General features: G+C 35.9%; 1 protein-coding gene across 2 annotated transcripts in view; it reads left to right on the forward strand.

Annotated features, from left to right (window-relative positions):
* PKIA (cAMP-dependent protein kinase inhibitor alpha) overlaps nt 1-20,898 on the forward strand; it is a 95,550-nt gene that overhangs the window by 36,699 nt on the left and 37,953 nt on the right. The gene's annotated exons all lie outside the window — the stretch shown is intronic.

Below are 20,898 nucleotides of genomic sequence, written 5' to 3' on the forward strand. Positions count from 1 at the left end.
CTGCAGAGCTAATTTTTTAGTTCTGAACGCTGAAAACATGCAGGTGCAGATGTAATACGCCGCAGCTCTCTATACCAAGCCATTCTGTTTTAAAACTGGCTTTTTTGCAGTCTTTCGAAGAAGGCTAGATGAGCACATCTGTTTACTTTTCTTAAGAAGTTTTATAACATCACCAAAAGGCCATCCTTAAACAGTCAGACAAGATCAACAACAAAATCTTGGAAAACAGCCAGTCCACCAACAAAACAAACCCGATGGACTATTTGCAGATTTTAAGTTTAAACAGGCAGCAGAATACAAGAGTTGGGGGAGGGTATGGGAGAGCTTACTTTACAGATATAGCAAAGAAGTAGCTTCAAGAGATGCCTCATACTATTAAACTGTTGAGAACCAACCAGATTAAACAAACCTGGCCTCCAGTTATTGGTAAAAGGTGTATTTATAAAGAAGTTGGAAGCAACAAGTCTAAGATCATGAGTCAGAGAAGCAGATTCATGAGCCACACCCACGCTGGGTTCTACATGCCATTTACAAAACAAAGAGAAATTGATGTAAATATTTTAATTGCGAGGAAGTGAAACAGTGGTTTTTAATCCCACCAGTTGATGCCAGGCCAGGTTTTTGGGTTTTTTTGTTTTTTTTTTTTTTTTTTTATCGTGCAACTGAGTATGTAGTCCCAAAGCACTGACAGAGAAGTAGTAGCGAAGATGCTCTTTTCTTCCCATGAAAATACCACTTCTACTAATAATTCTAAGAAAAAGAAAACTTTTAATAGAGAACACATTAGAAAAGAGTCACATATTTAAATCCAGGAATTTAATATTGACATAAGAAGTTTGGGAAGAGAGAAAGCTACAGAAATCGTCGATGAAAACTTTGCACTGTTAGTTGAAATTTTAAAAATTATAAACATAAATGGGAGAATTGTCTGCAATTTATATTTTATCTATGATTCAAGGAAGTGACATAGGAGAAGTTTACCAGATTGAAAAGTAACCTGCTAGGGAATATGGATACCACTAATATAGAAACAGTGATATAAAATAGAAACATATTTTTGTAGCCAAGGATTTCACCAGTTTTATAAGAGAGGATTTTATGGTTGACACCAGAATCATATTGTAGTTACACCTAAACAATTTTAGATTATGGAATACCTAACTATATACTTAGGAGAAATAGTCAATAAATTGTACACAATATATTATAGTGGTAAACATTAGATTCTTGTCAAGGAATAATTTTAGTCTTTTTGTGGTCTTTTTAAAAAAGCCTAATTTTTAAATAAAAATTATTTCAATTTGGGAAATGAGAAATTTAAAATAAGAACCATATTTCTACAAGCCAGTTTTGGATGCTCAAAGTGAGCAGGCTACAAAACGGTGTATGGCCAAGGCCTTGTGGGAATCTGCCTGTTCCTTGCAATTTGAATCACACATTCTGTAATATGCAGGGGCACAAAGTATTTATAAGTTATGCTTTTCAGGTGAACTCTTACACAAAAATAGCAGTCACCTTCAGAACTTCCTTGTCTAACTGATTAGAATAGACCTGAGGCCAAACTACAATATTGGCTTCGGTTTCATCAAGCTCCACTGTCTGAGTTTCTTTCCCCTGTGAGTCTATTTATCATTTCTACGCCCTCTGATACCGAATACTCTCTGCAGAAGCCTGTGCCCTCAAGTTCTCTCCCTTCCCACACATCTTCAAAATTTGCTTTTGGATCATTCAGGCTAAGAAAAAAATGACTAAGATCTTAAGGTACGACAGGTATTTGAAGTTCAACAGGAAAGAAAGATTTAAGCTAAAGGGATAGGTTTAGAGCAAACGGGTACGAAGTGACCGTCAAGCATCTGCTGGTAGATGGGAAGACGTTTTTAGCATCAGATCTTTCCTGTATCTTCAATCATAAGACTAGTCCTGCAAGTCATATAGTTAAAAGTAATTATATGAAAGGGTCAAGATACCAGTAAATAAAAATAATTTCTTCTTAGTTCATAAGTAAGATGTAGGTTAACTAAAGCAGACACAATAATGTCTCCCTGTTTCCTGAATGCAAACCAGCTAGCAGGGAAAAGGAGTTTGATAAACTGGCCTTGGTGTTGGTGAATGGCAAGGAAAATTCAGTGTGGAATTACAGATGGAAAGTATGTCAAATGATATGTGTGTGTGTGTATCCATGTGTGTTTGTATAAAAGCCATTTCTGTCATCTAGGAAAAGACATTTAAACCTTCCAAATTTAATGCACTGAGAAAAAGATATAAACCTCCACATCATTTTATTGCTAAATTGGATCATATTTGAGGGATGAATCAATACTTGAAAGGTCTCCTAAGGCTATTGATTTTTTTTTTTTTTAATGGCACTGGTATGCAAGGAAGTTGTTCTGAAAGGACACAGACAGGTAATACTATCTGTCAAGAATTTTGGCAGCAGTAGTTGAACAAAAACTAAAATATGATAGAAAGCACAGTTAATTTCTTTGTCTCATTACAAAATTAAAATGAAAAAATTAAAAAAAACTCTAAATTTTATTTTATATTTAGCAGTTATGTAAATTAAAACAGATTGATCTTATTCCTCATTATGGTTATTCAGTTACCAAAAAAACCCCAACAATAACACCATACTTGCTTTGAAATGATTCCTGAATATGGATGCATTTCATATTTAGAATCTGATAGCCAAAGACTCTATTTAATTTACATGGAGCAGTATTTAGTAGTTATTGATATTTATTCATGAAAAATAATTTTCTAATATTCCATCATTTACTATTTTTTTAACAAAAGTAGGATTTTATTTTTCTTATCAGATGCTCCTTTCTTTGTTAAGAAATGAAAAAAGGAGTTACTAATTCTAAGCAAGCCAGATCCTTGATTTGACTGATGATTATGAATATGAATAGAGGCTTTTTCTATAGTACAGTAGCTCTTAATGAAAAAAAAAAAAAGGCGGGTTCTAACATATTCTACAAAGGAAAGTGTGCCAAGACATAGTCAGCAATCTTTTAAAAATTTTTTTAAGTTTAAAAATTATTGTACTTTGCATGAATTCTACATTTCTCCTAAATGATTTTTACTGTGGAATATATGATGCTGTAATACTAAATTTGTGAATAAAGTATAAGAGGCTTCATATATCTCCATATCTTACACTGATGACATTAAATTCAAATGATACATAACAATGAAACATTGTTATTGTTTCATTAACTAGGAGAAAAGTGCTCTGATAACAAGAAGATGACAGAAACAATAGATTTTCCACTCTTTGCTCTTTATTGTTTGTGAGACTACTCTAGTTGACCAATTAATGACAACACATGACAAAATTTTCCTGACTTCTAATTAATTAAATTAACTGTAATTTCACTGTTTTTATTACTGCTAAAGTTCCACCAATTCTATTCATTATCTTCCTTACTCATCGTATTTTCCTCCTTGACCTTCCTCACAGTCAGAAACCCCATGTCATTAACTTGTCAGGTAGTACCTGTAATGATCAGAGAAAAAGCAAAGAGAAATGAATGTAATGCCACTATAACCATTAATTAGAAGCCATGTTTTAGAGTATTAAAACAGAAGAGGATTATAAACGATAGTTTAGATTTCGGAAAGCTATATAGTATATAAATGAAACCCCAAATGGCACCAGAGAGAATTTTCCAGAGATTTAATGTATTTGATACACATCCAATTTGTGCCCATGGATGATGAACAACGAATAGTAAAGGAGAATCAAAGAGATACATTTCTGGACAAATGAGGGTAATAAACTGAAGTAATTTACCTCAATTATTTCTTAGGCTTTCTTTATTAAGCTAGAAGTTATATGACATTATTGGAGTAAAAGCATTACAAAGACTTCGCCATTTTAGAACATGAAACAAAATGAGAACTCAGGGCAAGGAAGGAAATGAGTAAAGCAAGAAGGAAAAAGAGAAATGAAAGAGCTGAAAGATTTATTTCTGGGCTGCCCGGTGCTAGGAGAGTTTTCTTGTGCTCTACTACTTAATCTTAATGCCACTGTTATAATGGTATTAACATACACGTTTTACAGACAAGTGACTGAAGCTCTTCAGCTCCAGGTTGCACTTGATCACGTGCCAGGTTTTCAAGCCCATGATGGGGACAATCATGTCAGGAATTTCAATCCTGGTCAACTCACGACCTGGTGGAGATACCATTCTGTAAGCTCACAGTTTTGATCCAAATTTTGAGCACATTAAAATATTGCTTGTCTTTCTCCAGGATGGTAGTCTGTATTTTAAGAAGAACTGTAATTCTTTCCCCTGTAACAATTTTACTGAGTTGTTTGTGCCAACTAAGGGTTTTGATTGGTTTTTATATTAACAAATTCCTGGAATTACATGTAAAATGCTGTGAAGGGTTTATTTGTTTACTTTTAGGGAAGCAATACATAGCCGTTATCAGATTCTCAAAACTCAATCAACTACTATATAATAGTTTACATTAAATAAGGTATTGAATACTCCTCTGAATCCAAATACTATTATAATGATTATTATTATTTTTATGTGATTTTATTTTTAAGTAATCTCTACACCCAGCATGGAGCGCGGACTCACAACCTCAAGATCAAGAGTCACGTGCTTTACTGACTGAGATAGCTAGGCACCCCTATAATTATTTTTAATCCTTGCAATGTCCCTTACAATCTCCATTTAACAGTAAGGAAAGTGAGACATAGTGAAGTCCAAGTAAATCACAGGGATGGAATTGAAATCCAGGTCCGTTTCAACTTGAGAATCACTAATTCTATACCCTGCACTGCCTCTCATTGTAGATAATCAATAAATGTCTATTTATTTCCTTTATCCCATTTGGAGAGGAAGAACACAGATGTGTGAAAGAAATCTAAAATCAAAAAGCAACTAGTACAAATTAGTTGTCTTTTTCTTTTTCTTTTTTTTTTGTTTATTCATTTTTGAGAGACAGAGAATGAGCGGGGGAGGGGTAGAGAGAGAGGGAGACACAGCATCTGAAGCAGGCTCCAGGCTCTGAGCTGTCAGCACAGAGCCCATTGCAGGGCTCCAACCCACCAACCGTGAGATCTTGACCTGAGCCAAAGTCTGGTGCTTAATGGACTGAGCCACCCAGGCCCCTCTTGTTTTCATGTAAATGGTGTAATAATAATGCTAGCTAGCAACTACTAAATATTCATATTGTGATAGAAGCTGAGCATTACACACTTTATGGGCATTCTTTTATTTAAATCTCACATGTATACTACCTCTTCTAGGAAGTAGATGGTATAAATGTGCTAAGGTGATTGAAATAACATGATCAGGTACCAGCAGTGAAACTGGGAACAAATTTCCTGGGTTGAATTTTGAATTCTGACCAAGACACTAAGAGAAGGGATGAGAACTGGTGGGAAGACTGGAAAGCTATTCACAGCAGGAGAAAGCACTCATGTAAGCATTGTACTGCTTTGCTTAAGAACTGTGAACCCTAAGGGGTGCCTGGCTGGCTCACTTGGTTAAGCATCTGACTTCAGCTCAGGTCATGATCTCATGGTTCGTGATTTCGAACCCTGCTTTTCTGTACTGACAGTGAGGCGCCTGCTTGGGATTCTCTCTCTCTCTCTCTCTCTCTCTCTCTCTCTCTCACTCTGGTCCTACCCCACTTGCATGTTCTCTCTCTCTCTCTCTCTCTCTCTCTCTCTCTCTCTCAAAAATAAATAAATAAATACAGAAGAACTGTGAACCCTGTGGGGTTCCGATGAAAACTGAAAGGAGGTTTCTTCTTACAGTTTGAAAAAATATATAAACTGGTATCTCTTCATCTCCTAGTGTTTAAACATGACTGTTTTTTAGATGTGTTGAAATAACTAATCCAAACTCTCTTTCAGCTCTAGAATAAATGTTTATATCACAGAGGTAGAGCCCATGGAGCCATTTTCCCAAATCCATAAATACAACCCCACCTCCCCACCCTCCTTTTTAAAGTGTTTTACACTCTGGAAAAACAAACAACAGCAACAACAAACACAGTTTCCTTTTATCCATAGTTACTATTCATCTAGTCAAGAAAACCCAACTTGATATATTTATGCCAAAGTATAAATGATATTTATTATTCATTTAATTAGTTCTTCCCATAAAATTCTATTTATCCCTACAACATATATTATCACACAAAGAATTTTGGTAGTATTATAGTATCAGCTTGATAATCTAGATCATCTGACTGTGTTCTCCATTTAAATAACATTACATGAATCTTTCTGAAGGAATATTATAATTAATCTGCCCAAAAAATTTATAATTCTCTGCTTTCACACATATTTGGCATCATTTTGACTTTCACTACTCATTTATTGTGTTTGCAAGCCTTTTTTGTTAAAATAGCTGGTACACAAATCATTTCCTGGTTGCCACATGTGGAATGCTGATTCTATTTGCATTTGAGACTTACTAGCCTTTACAACTAGCAGAGTCTACGGACTTGAAAGAAAAACAGTGCTTCCTTTTGTCACTTTCAGAAAATATCTCCAAATCTGCATTACTGCTTAAAGAAAACTGATTTATCATTGTAAATTTATGACACTTTTTTGCTAATCAAATGTAAATTAGACTATGAACTATATAAACTGACAATTAGTGTATATATTATAAATATAACTATATTGTAAATTAACTATAATCTGTCTTTTTTCCCCACCAAAGCAAAAGAAAATAACATTCTTTGGAAAGAAAGAAAGAAAGAAAGAAAGAAAGAAAGAAAGAAAGAAAGAAAGAAAGAAAGAAAGAAAGAAAGAAAGAAAGAAAGAGAAAAGAAAATAGTTTTCCTACCCACATCTTGAATCACTGGCTCTCTTCTTTGAAAGTTCTGAATAAGATATATTTTTATCCATTGGAATCATGAAAAAGCTGGCTTAGCCATCCCTTTGAGTAATAACTTATCTCACATTGAAATATCTTAATACATATGAACAGTAATAGCTTAAGTGATAAATATTACTGACATGGAGTTATGATTTATCAAGGAGAATGTACTGGAAGTGGAGATGGGCAGTGACAGAACAAAAATAATTTTTAACTACACGTTGCCTTGATATTTAGACCATTAACTAAGAAATCATGTGAAGAGCATGAAAACAGATTTCATTCATTTCAAGGAAGCAGAATACTGGCTCATCACTTAACATTTACTAGGCATATTCTCATAGTATTGAAGGTTATGTACATCATTTAATTTAACCACACCCTTCTATAGTAGTGTTATCCCTGTTTGCATATAGGAAACAGACTCAGAAAGATTAAGAATGTTACCTAATTCTAGTAAGCAGCAAAACCTAAACTGATCTAATTCCAGAGCAAAGCTCTTTTCTGCCACCAGTGTGGATCTTTATCTCTGAGAATTGATGAACTCTTATGAGCATTCTTCTAGAAAAAATGCATAAAGAAACAACACATGGGAGGATATAACAGTACAAAGCTCACTAAATGATTGGTGGGTTTAGAGTTGCTTCTGCTGGTAGAGCTTTTGCAAAATCACTTTCCTCTGAGATAGTATGCTTTCAATATTTTCTCTCAAGACTTTCCTAAATTATACATATCAGAAAGCTATTTTGCTTCAAGGCTAAAAAAAAAAATGAGTGTTTTAAACTGTACTTGGTGCCAGTGTTTACTATATACTCTACATCTGTCAGGATCCAAGCTATGTCCACAAACTGCCCACTATGCTGTGTCTTCTTTCTTATTGTGAAGTAGATATAATTTAATAATTGTGAGGGAAAAAGAAGAGAGAAACACTGCCTCTTGGTCCTAAACATCATACTGTTAACCTACCCTGGTGCCCTGGGCTAGTTCTTTCTCACTTTTGTTGCCCCTTAGTACAGAGAGTGCATTTTTGTGATCCTTTCTCACAGTCTTCTCTCCAAGTGCATCTTTGGTAAACGCAAGCCTTTTCAAGCAGTTACTTTGTACCAGGTGGTCTTATGTATAATTTTGAATTATATGTATAATTTTGTACTTCTCAGTAGGGTCCTTGAAGACAACACAGCGTAATGGTTAAGAAAGTTGGTGATCTGGGGCACCTGGGTGGCTCAGTCGGTTAAGCGTCCGACTTCACCTCAGGTCATGATCTCATTGTTTGTGAGTTTGAGCTCCATGTCTGTGCTGACAGCTTGGAGCCTTGAGCCTGCTTCAGATTCTGTATCTCCCTCTCTCTCTGCCCCCCCCCCCCCCCACTTGCAGTCTGCCTCTCTCTGTCTCTCAAAAATGAATAAATGTAAGAATAAAATTAAAAAAAAAAAAAAGAAAGTGATCTACTGACTGCCTACACCCCTGACTAGCTACGTAACCTTGAAGCCCTTAAAAGTATCAGATTTCTTATGTGGCAAATGGGATAATAAATGCACCTACTGCATAGAGTTAATGTGTAAATTAATATAACATGAGATGGTACATGTTATGCATTAGCACAGTGCCTTGCTCTTATTAGTAATAGCTGCTCTTATTACTATTCACTCTGCATTCCCAGTCTCAGCTAGTGCCTAACATATAGTAGTTTTTTAGCAAATACTTAATGAAATCGAACTAGTTCTGAAATTTAAGTGTTGCATCCACATCCCTCCCACCACTTCTCCCACAGAAAGGAAGAATAGACAGAGGAAGAGAACTGGCATGTGCTCTTTTCTTACTCTAGACCTCTCATCCAGCCCCGATCAATAAAATGATATTCCTGAACCTCAACAAGTTTGAGAATTTTTCAAATTACATTATTTGAAAATAGTTGGGTTCCCTAATTTATCATGCCCCAGGCCCAGAGTCACCAAGCTTATATTAATGCAATATAGTTGAGACTAATGGTGATAATTAATGAACCATTTATGAGCTCATTGGGGATTTTTAAAATTTATTATCCACACCTCATAGAGGTACAGCTATTCTGTTTTTGTAGTAGACTCAACAGTCAAAGTAATCTTTTAAAAAACACAAATCAGATGATATCACTGCCTGCTTCTTACATCTAACAACTATCTACTGTGAAGAGAAAAATATAAACCATTGAGTGAGGCTTAGGAGTACTGTATGCTCTGGCCACTTTTGGTATCGTTCCCCAACCTTCACCTGGTTCCAGGCACATTTTCCTCACAGGTTTGCATTTGCTGGTACTTGTACCTAGACCATTATCCCTCTAATCATTAACATTTCAATTTAAAGGGCCACTATTGTTTTGGCCAGATACCTGCCTCTTCAGTGCCTCTCTATCCCATTATCCAGTTATATTTCTGTCACTTATATGAAATTTATCATTATGTTTACTCTTCTTCCCCCACCTCTGGGGCATTTGATTAAGAGCAAGGACTTGGTGCTTTCTCCTTCACCATTGAATCCTCTGAGGCTTTCAACAGAGACTGGGGCATGGAAAGTGCTTAGGAAATGTGTGTTTAATAAATGAGCAAATATGTGAATGAATGAAAAAAATGTGAAACAATAGAATAAGAATATTTCTCTTTCAAAAGAACAGAGAAATAATTTCATTCAATGAGAATCAATCACACTTAGTTACGATTTATGACTTAGTAGTTTGCATTCAGTAAAAAATGTTCCATTCATTGCTTTCTGGTACTTTATATGTCATTAATTAAATTTTGCTCATTTTAAGGCCAATCCATGAGACATCATTTAACTTGCCTTCTCTAAACTCTTTAACTTACCCAGCATTAACTCAATTCAGGACATCACCAATTACTGCTCATGTGACACTGGGTAATCATACTTAACCACTCAGTGCCTGTTTCTTTATTTGTAATATGGAATAATAATAAGACTTATCTCATAGGTTTATGAGGAGGGTAAACTCACATATAATGTATATAATGTATATAAATAGATATAATGGTATATATATATAACAGTATATAAATATGTATAAATTATATATATTTGTATATAATTTACTATATAAATTTGTAACAGTATATGTATATATATGTATATATACATATATACATATATATATACACATATACATATATATATACACACACACATATATATATATATATATATATATATATAAAACTGTCTTAAAATAGTGTCTGGCTCATGGAAGCATTATAGAAGTATTGATTACTGCTATTAGCATTATTATGAAAACTAAATGTTGAGAATAATCCTTCAGAAGTTGTATATTGCACTGAAGATAACGAAAACTAATAGAATATTTAGATATGAGATTAAAGAAGGGGAGCCACTAAAATATACCAAGATAGAAGATTACGAGGGTATAAAAGCATAGAAGCATAAAAACAAAGTTTTTTGCTTTTGTTTTCTTTTTTAAAGAAGAAAGAGCCTAGAAATATGAGGACCAAAACTGTCCATTGGTTGTGTTGACATGGAGATAGCTGTGACATTTATAAGTAAAATTTCAAGGCAGTGGGCAAAGAGGTTGGGGTGAGAGAAGCCAGATGGAACTAAATTATAGAATAAATGGGATGTGAAGAAATGGAAACAGTATATGAAGATACTTTTGAAAAGCTCAGCCATGAATTAGATAAGGAAGATAGGCAGGGATCAAGAGAAGATGTTGAGTATATTTTTTTAACATTTTAAGTAGGAGTTACTTAGTCTAGAAGTTGAATTTTGATGGGAATAATTCGTAAGGAGTTTTCAAGTTGTGGAAAATGCAGTGCTGCAAAGTACTTGAGAAGATGAGAGAAAATGGAATACCCACTATGTATAGTGAAAATGGCTTTTTACTTTAACTCTTACAACAAAAAGGAATACAAAGATCTGTACAAATGCTAATGAATTAATGGATTCGACAGTGAGTTATTTACTGACTTCTATTTTCTTTTTTTTTTTTTTAGTATGTTTTTAAATGTTTATTTATTTTTGAGAGAGAGAGACAGAGTGCGAGCAGAGAAGGGTCAAAGAGAGAGACACACACAGAATCCGAAGCAGGCTCCAGGCTCTGAGCTGTCAGCAGGGAGCCTGATGTGGACTCCAACTTATGAACCAGGAGATCATGATCTGAGCCGAAGTCGGATGCTTAACTGACTGAGCCACCCAGGTGCCCCAGTGACTTCTATATTCTTAATGAGATATGAGACAACTCCTCTCCTAAGAACAAGGGAGATAGAGAGGATAGAGGGAAATTTCAGGAGACTGGGGAAAATTTGTAAAAAAAAAATCAGTCCTTTAAGGACAATTAAAAAAAACTTACTAGTAAGTCAGAGCCATATTTCCAGTCTTGAAAACCCCATTTGAAATTGGTAATCTTTATTGGAATACTAATTTGCCTTTGCCATGTAATTTTTCTCTCCAACTACCTGGCTATAAGTTATGAAGAGGTAGAAAAGTTAAAGATGGCAGTGAAGAGAAAATACAATTATGGGGTACCTGGTGGCTCAGTTGGTTAAACATGTGACTTCAGCTCAGGTCATGGTCTCAAGGTTCATGAGTTCGAGCCCCAGATTCGGCCCTTCACTGACAGTGCTGGGCCTGCTTGGGATTCTCTCTGTCTCCCTCTCTCTGCCCTTTCCCCACTCGTGCTCTCTTGCTCTCAAAATAAATAAACTTAAAAAAAAGAGAGAAAACATGATTAGTATTTGAAATATGTATGTGATATTCAACCTCAATAGTTGTGTAAAAATTCAAAGAAATGGAATGTGAAGTTTCAGTTTATTAATATAACAAAATAAAAAATTTTATATATATTTTGTGTTGACAAAGATCTTGGTAATATAATCTGATTTCATCTTTTGAAAAGTAATCTGGCAATATCTCACAAGATGAAAAGGTCATAGGTTTTACATAGTAATTCTAAGTCTGGAAACTTTAATAAATAATTGATAATTAGAAAATTATTATATAAAGGTGTTCATTGTCAGGTCATACCTAATAACAAAAAATTTGAAACATCTTTAATAGTCAACAATAAGAAAATATTTTAGTTAGTTATATCTCCTTAGTAGAAAATTCATTATTATAATTACAAGAAAATGCAGCAAAACAGAATGCTTAATGAAGAAATCTGATTTCAAAATCATGTTTACCTTGTGACAACTATGTAAATATATGAATATTTATTATAAATTAAACCAAAATAAAAATTTTAAAATTCTGTAACAGTATGAGAATTTTTTTTGTTTCAAAATAATATTTAACATGGTTCTTTTTATAATTTTGCTTTTTAAGAGAAGCAGTGAGGAAGTTTCTACCGCTTTTCTTAAGACTCTGATTACCACATCATGTTACATTTCATACTTTCAGATCAAGTCAACAATTCTATCATCAGGGATTAGATTTATTTTATAGTTCATATTCCAAGTTATTTGATATAAAAAGACCAGATGCAATTGTAAGTGCTTCAAAAATATCATTTCAAGATCCTTTTTTTTTTTTTTTTTTTGCTTAGTCTCTCCTAGTATGGAGATTAAGAAAACTACTTAAAATTGCTAGCCATTCATTTCTACTTTTCTTATTTTTATTCACTTATCTTCACAGAAATGGAAACAAATGAGTCTTCCAGGTACATCTGCCAATTTCTTAAATCCTCTATTATCCACATTATGAAACCGCACTGATATGAATGCTTCCAGTATTTTCAGAGCTCTTCAGTTACTGAATTATACTTTGACTGTCTGTAATAAGTATCTTATGTAAGTGTAAAATTTCAACTCAACTTATGGAAACCTTTTAAGTTCTTAGTTCAAAAGTGAGAGATCCTTAGTTCAGCCTTATGATTAACAATTATTTGCATAGTTAGGAGTTCCTAAATTATTGATGGATACCTGGCAGTACTCACCATTTCTCAGAAGTTCCCTATTACTCCCTCTCTCTCTCCCACTTCCTCTCTCTCTTTCTCTCTCTCTCTCTCTCTCTCTCTCTCTCTCTCTCTCTCTCTCACACACACACACACACACACACACACACACACATTGTGATTAGAAGCATAGGCTGTGGCATCATAAAATCTAAAGTTCTAATTCCAGTTGTGCTGTTTCTGGGCCATTTCATTCTAGGTGAGTAACCTAATCTGTGAGTCTTTTTATTTTTATCTATAAAATGGAGATTCCAATTATAACAGACAATCCTCAAAACATCCCTAATCATTTTAGAGTTTCTTTCACAGAGTCAGATACAAAGCAGGCACTCAATATATGGATAGGACTTACTTTTTTTATTATTTAGGTTTTGCTTTTCCCTGAGTCTGTGAGCCCCCGTAATGAAATGTAATTTCCAGTAAATTTAGTAACACTTGTCATTAGCAAAGATTTTAACTGAGTTGATTATTTTTCAGTGCAACCCAGATTAGTTTTCTGCCTTTTTTTTTTTTGCCTTATGTAGGTGTTCAGTAAAGATTCATTTAATAAATAATTGAATGAATAAATGAGTGCATTTATTATATAATTTATATCATTATATCAACGAGAATAAATACTAGTTCTTGAGAAAGTAGAACAAATATAACACAGGGGAAAAGGTGAGAAAGGGGTCAATGGAAAAAAAATGGCAAACTCATTTTTGTGCCCAGTGTCAGAGTAGAAGAACTGCCCTGTTTTCAAAAGCATGAAGGAGAATTTGCTAAATAACATACCTTAACTGTTCTTAAAAGTTAAGCATAACATTCCCTGATGATTTTTGTATTTTGCACCAATAAAAATAATCTGAGATTAGCCATATTAGAGATAGAATCACGTTCAATGACATTATGTACTCTAAATTTCACTGTACTTTAGACATTGCTTACAATCAATGTTTATAATAATCTCTGCCCTCTGAAGTGGAATCATGCCCATGGTACATATTAGTCATATAAAGGTAGTGTAGTATGAGGTAGTATTTTTCAGGTAAAGTTACTCTTTTCCCCAATTCCAAATTGTACATGTTGGAAGAACATCATTATGCTCAGCCCACAACTAAGAAGTGAGGAGTTATGCTTAAGGTGGAGTATCTACATAAACTATTTGAAATTTTGCATTGGAGATTTATCTGTTTTCCCCCATTTAATTATGTATTCCATTATTCATTTTTATCAGTAAGAACTCATGGATTTTTATTTTATACTTTGGGTTATAATGTAATGCTACTTTATTGCTGAAATTGTTCTGGTTGTGACCAATCTGAACACTTTCAGTTGGCTCTTGTGCGACTTTGCTATGTCCCCATCCATATACGTCTGTATTTTTTAGTACTTCATTGTTTTTTTTTTGAAAGAGGGTCTAGGCTCATCTTTTATATTTACTGTCCCAGTCTGAGAATCAGCCATTTTTCCAAGGATCCCTAGATCCTTTTATTGGGGAATGGTATTAGACACTAAGATCTGGGGGGAGGTATGCTCATTCCTGCTAGGGTGTCATTGCTTCTAGGTCTGACTGAGCAAAGAGAAAGATGTGTGTATACTAGCCATGTATATACGCCTATCTATAAACATTTCTGTACATAATCATGTGTGTCAATATTAAGTGAAACATGAATGTATATTGAAGTTTCCATCTCTGATCTATTACCACATAGATCATTCTTGCCTCATTCCTTGCTTATTTTTAAATTTCAAATCCAACAAAACACTTGACTTTTAAAAGTGTGAAAATCCGCATTTTCAACATCAATAGACTACCTGACATCTGCTTCCAATAAGATGGGGTAGCCCATTTCTCCCAGGTCCTCACACTTAAAACTAAAACCCTGAACACAGCATAAAAAAAAAAAAGCATAGGAAGACACTCAAAGATGGAAATAAGGTGGACTTACTAGGAACCTTAGGACTTGAAGAATGGCATGGCGATGACTTCCCTGTTTCCTATTGCTCCCTATATATCCTGCAGAGGACACTGCAGGAACCTCTGACCCATAACCACCAACAGAACAAGAGACGTAAAAACGTCTCAAGGAAAACCTGGTCTACCGAGCCAAAGTCTGAGGAAAAGGGTTGCTAACACCAGAAAACCATTTTGGTAATACATGCACTGCTCAAGCCAAATACCAATGGAAAAGTTGCATTCACCACCTATGCCCCCTGGTTTTCGTGGGACCAAGCGAGGACCTGATTTTCAATACCATCCCACTTTTGCCCTCCAAAACCAGGCAGCACTCTGGTTCTCCTACCAGGGTACTTCAGTGTGGCCCAGCAGTGAGCTGAGCCTCCACCCCTATCAATCAGCAAAGACTTAAGAAGGTGGCCTGACAAGGCTAGTTAACACTGGACTGCCCTCACACAGTCTTAGGGTCCAGTTTGGGAGCTTAGCCTCCACCTCTACTTGAAATCAATAATAGGATGTTGCAAGTTGAAGCTAATAGTCACTCTACTTTGACACTCTACTTTGACAGGGTGACACCACCCTGTCACCTGGTGTCAGTAAGACCCAGTAGGGTGCAGAATGCCTATTCTCTTCCTAAAGCACTAAGATAGAATGAGGTGGCACAAAGCAGGGCTGGTTCTCTTCCCACCCTGGTGTCAGCAGAGAGCTGAGCCTTTGCCCACAACCAGCATCAATGGAAAGATGGTGTGAAGAAAGACAATTAACACTTCCCTTCCACCTCCCCTAATGTCAGAGGACCTGCTGGGGAGCTGAACCTCCATCCCACTTACAGGATATATGGTGCTATGAATGGTCCTACTTTGGGGTGGTGGGACACAGGTATCAGCAGGGCAGGAGGAGAGAGGAGAGCTGAATTTCTATCACATCTGTCTGCAGTGAACCATGTGAATCAGTGCCCACTTTTGCTGAAGTATTGTCAATAGGGCCCAGTGGAAAGCTGTACCTACGTATTCCCACCCCAGTCTTCATGCCACATCTCAATATAGGGATCTTGCTGCTTAAAATAATAATAATAAGATTAAATAAGATTCAGATTCATATAATACTCAAAATGTTCAAATATAATTGAAAATTACTCATCAGGCCAAGAACCAGGAAATCACAAAACAAATGGAAAAATACAAACAACATGCACCAACACCAAGATAAATAAGGTGTTGGAATTATCTAAAAAGGACTTTAAATAAGCTATCATGTAAATGCTTCCAGTAAGCAATTATGTATTCCTTGAAACAAATGGGGAAAAAAATAGAAAATGTAAGCAAAGAAGTGGAAATTTTAACAATAAAAACAAATGAAAATGATAAAACTGAAAAATACAATAACCAAAATAAAAATCTTATTAGATAGGCTTTAGATTGGAGATGACAAAGTCTAGAATCATTAACTTGAAGATAGATCAATAGAATTCATCAGATCTGAGAAACAGAGAGAAAACCAGACTGGGAGATGGAGGTGAAGAAGGAAAAGGATCTCAAGAACCTGTAGAACAATAAAAAACAAAACAAAACAAAAAAAAAAAAAAAACAAGAGCTAACACTCGGGGCACATGGTGGATCAGTCGATTAAGTGTCTTACTTTGGCTCAGGTCATGATTAAATGTTTTGTGGGTTTGAGCCTCATGTGGGCTCTGTGCTGACAGCTCAGAGCCTGGAGCCTGCTCTTGATTCTGTGTCTCCCTCTCTTTCTGCTCCTTCCCCACTCATGCTCTGTCTCTCTCTGTCTCTCTCTCTCAAAAATAAATGTTAAAAAAAAAAGAGCTAAGATTCATATTACCAAAGTCCCAGAATGAAACGAGAGCAAGTAGGACTGACATAGTATTCAAAGAAATAATGAGTAAAAAGTACCCAAATTTGTAAAAGACATAAACCTGAAGATTCAAGAATCTGAGAAACTCCAAATAGCATAAACACAAAGATATCCTTGCCAAGACACATCATAATTAAACTTAGAAAAAATAAAGACAAAAAAATCTTGAAAGCAGACAAGGAGAAACAATGTACTACTTACAGAGAAACATCAGTTCCAATGACAGAACATTTCTTTAATATTTTTTTAATGTTTTATTTATTCTTTTTTTTCAATATATGAAGTTTATTGTCAAATTGGTTTCCATACAACACCCAGTGCTCATCCCAAAAGATGCCCTCCTCAATGCCCATCACCCACCCTCGCCTCCCTCCCACCCCCCATCAACCCTCAGTTTATTCTCAGTTTTTAAGAGTCTGTTATGCTTTGGCTCTCTCCCACTCTAACCTTTTTTTTTTTTTTTCCTTCCCCTGGGTTTCTGTTAAGTTTCTCAGGATCCACATAAGAGTGAAACCCTATGGTATCTGTCTTTCTCTGTATGGCTTATTTCACTTAGCATCACACTCTCCAGTTCCATCCATGTTGCTACAAAAGGCCGTATTTCATTTTTTCTCATTGCCACGTAGTATTCCATTGTGTATATAAACCACAATTTCTTTATCCATTCATCAGTTGATGGACATTTAGGCTCTTTCCATAATTTGGCTATTGTTGAGAGTGCTGCTATGAACATTGGGGTACAAGTGCCTCTATGCATCAGTACTCCTGTATCCCTTGGGTAAATTCCTAGCAGTGCTACTGCTGGGTCATAGGGTAGATCTATTTTTAATTTTTTGAGGAACCTCCACAGTTTTCCAGAGTGGCTGCACCAATTTGCATTCCCACCAACAGTGCAAGAGGGTTCCCATTTCTCCACATCCTCGCCAGCATCTATAGTCTCCTGATTTGTTCATTTTGGCCACTCTGACTGGCGTGAGGTGTTATCTGAGTGTGGTTTTGATTTGTATTTCCCTGATGAAGAGCGACGTTGAGCATCTTTTCATGTGCCTGTTGGCCATCCGGATGTCTTCTTTAGAGAAGTGTCTATTCATGTTTTCTGCCCATTTCTTCACTGGGTTATTTGTTTTTTGGGTGTGGAGTTTGGTGAGCTCTTTATAGATTTTGGATACTAGCCCTTTGTCTGGTATATCATTTGCAAATATCTTTTCCCATTCCGTTGGTTGCCTTTTAGTTTTGTTGGTTGTTTCCTTTGCCGTGCAGAAGCTTTTTATCTTCATAAGGTCCCAGTGGTTCATTTTTGCTTTTAATTCCTTTGCCTTTGGGGATGTGTCAAGTAAGAAATTGCTACGGCTGAGGTCAGAGAGGTCTTTTCCTGCTTTCTCCTCTAGGGCTTTGATGGTTTCCTGTGTCACATTCAGGTCCTTTATCCATTTTGAGTTTATTTTTGTGAATGGTGTGAGAAAGTGGTCTAGTTTCAATCTTCTGCATGTTGCTGTCCAGTTCTCCCAGCACCATTTGTTAAAGAGGCTGTCTTTTTTCCATTGGATATTCTTTCCTGCTTTGTCAAAGATTAGTTGGCCATACGTTTGTGGGTCTAGTTCTGGGGTTTCTATTCTATTCCATTGGTCTATGTGTCTGTTTTTGTGCCAATGTTTTATTTATTCTTAAGAGAGAGAGGAGAGAGAACGTGAGCAGGGGAGGGACAGAGTGAGAGAAGGACACAGAATCTGAAGCAGGCTGCAGGGTCTGAGCTGTCAGCACAGAGCCTGATGCAGAGCTTGAACTCAATGAGCCATGAGATCATGACCTGAGCTGAAGTTGGATGCTTAACTGACAGAGCCACCCAGGCGCCCCCAGAATATTTCTAATCTGAAGCTTGGAGCGAGAACATTGTCATAATATTTTTCAAGTACTGAAAGAAATGTCAGTCACAAATTCATAAATTCTATATTTACTTTCTTGTTTGACTTATATCAATGGACTACTAACTAATCTTTCTATATGCAGAATTGCCATCACCCTTCCCCAACAATCCAGCCACTGAAAGAAAACAGGCAAATTTTTCTTACAAAAACTTCTGATTATGTTATGAAAATCAACTTTTCTCTCTCTTCTAACTTTAACTTTCCAGTTAAAATCCTTCAGTGCATTTACCTCTTGCTTAGGATAAAATCTTGCATTCTAACTGTATTAGTCTATTTGCACTGCTATAACAAAATACTACAGAGTGGGTGGCTTATGAACAATGGAATTATTGTTCTGGAGTCTGGAAGTCCAAAATCAGGGCAGCGTGGCTGGGTGAGGGTCCTTTTCTGGGTCACAAATTTGTCATTGTATCAAGTGGCAGAAAGTGGTAGGGAGCTCAGTGGGGTCTCTTTTACAAAATCACTAATCCCATTCAAGAGGGCTCCACCCTCATGACCTAATCACCTCCCAAAGGCCCCACCAACTAATACCATTACATTTGGGGATTAGGATTTCAACGCATGAATTTGGGGAGAACACAAACATTCATACCATGGCACTACTACATGGACCATTCGTGATCTGGTTTCTAACTCTTTCTCCATGTTCTTAATATACTCCAGTGAGTATACTGATTGTATATGTAATTCCTTTCTAGTCTAATCCTTAACTATTCTTTTTCTTGCTACCATGAATTTCTCTCCTCTTTGTCTCAAAAATCACTCCTCATTCATGTTACATATCCATCTCACATAGTGCCTTCTACAATAAACCCTGCTGATACTCACATACCACTGTCCACAGCATGAATTATGGTCCTGCTATGTCTTGCTATAACATGCTGTAATAATTTATGTTATAATTATGGATTTACTTATCTGGATGTCCTAATACATTGCATTCCAGATGGTAAGATAATGCTTTCAATAATGGTAACACTGGTGTCTAGTATACCTATGGCATATTTTAGGTGTTCGGTAAATGCTTGTTGAATGAATGAATGATCAACTTGAAATCTTAATCATTCACTTTTTAAATATCTATCAAAGACACCCAGTTTTCCAAAAAGATTGGGGACTTGAGATCTTAGACTTGATTTGATAACAGAAATTGTTGATCTATTAGTGCTTAAATGCCTCAAAGTAAAACCATGAACCCAAGAACTTAAGGTTTTCCACTTGGACTTTCAAGCTAGTCATTAATATCCCCATCCCCACTGTATCAGATGCTGTCAGTGCTCCCCAGCACTCATCATTGCAGTAAAGACTGATAGAATCATGCTATCACCTGCAATTATCTACCCTGTACAGGCCAGAAGTGCCCAAGAGTTGATGTATGTGGGTGTAGCTTTCAACCAATGACAGTTTCTCACCCACTATTGGGGTAACTGAATCACACTCTGTAGTCTCACAGAACTCCCCTGAAGGACTGACAGCAGTTCTCCCCAGGAGTAATCTGTTCAGTAAAGCACCACTACTGGCTTCCTCCCATGCCTCTATTCTCAGTTCCCACTCCACTTCTGGGTTTCCTGGGACTACCTCCCAGATAAACAGTTTGCATTCAAATTCTCTTCAAGTTCTGCTTCTAAGGGAATTCAGTCTCAAACAATTTATAGCCTCGTAATGATTCACTCGTCCATGCAGAGTCTCCTGTAAAAGTATCAAGGCATGGCACATTATGTGTCACTCTTCCTAGATCCTATTATAAACAGATAGGAAAGAACATAACTTTGAAGAGAAAAATAATTTATATGAGAATGGTCAATGGATAAAGGGAAGGTAAGTAAGATAGTGCCATTTGTTTTCCATTAATGATGCTTTGGAATTTATCAGCAGATGGTCTGTAACAGGTGTGACTATAATTTGTGGAGATTGCTTCCTCAACTACTCAGAAAACTGCTATTATTATTTTGGAAGCACAGCTTTAGGACTTTATTGCTTCACTTGTAGCCAGCCTTTCCTTTTACCCTAATATCTCTTTTTCTAAATCACTGACTAGAATTCAAAAGATTTATTCTCTCCCCATCTCCCCATCCCAAGAAAAGACACATCCTTGTGCTACCCAGAGACATTCACACTCTTATGTATCCATCAGTGCTTGAAAAGAGGAGCTCATGGTGCATGTGTGCAGTGAATATTATACATTAAAGGTCTCTGTGAAATATACTTCTCTAAGTTCCTATGTTTATGAATAATTTAATCAAATTAATAGTTTACTAAAGATCTAGATGAAGACTGAAGAAAGGAAGTAAATTTTACAGAAACAGAAAACTTGCCTTTTTTGCCTTTTGTGTTGTAACGATCAAAGGATAACGGGGC

Source organism: Prionailurus bengalensis, chromosome F2, assembly GCF_016509475.1.
Source record: "Prionailurus bengalensis isolate Pbe53 chromosome F2, Fcat_Pben_1.1_paternal_pri, whole genome shotgun sequence".
Lineage (NCBI taxonomy): Eukaryota > Metazoa > Chordata > Mammalia > Carnivora > Felidae > Prionailurus > Prionailurus bengalensis.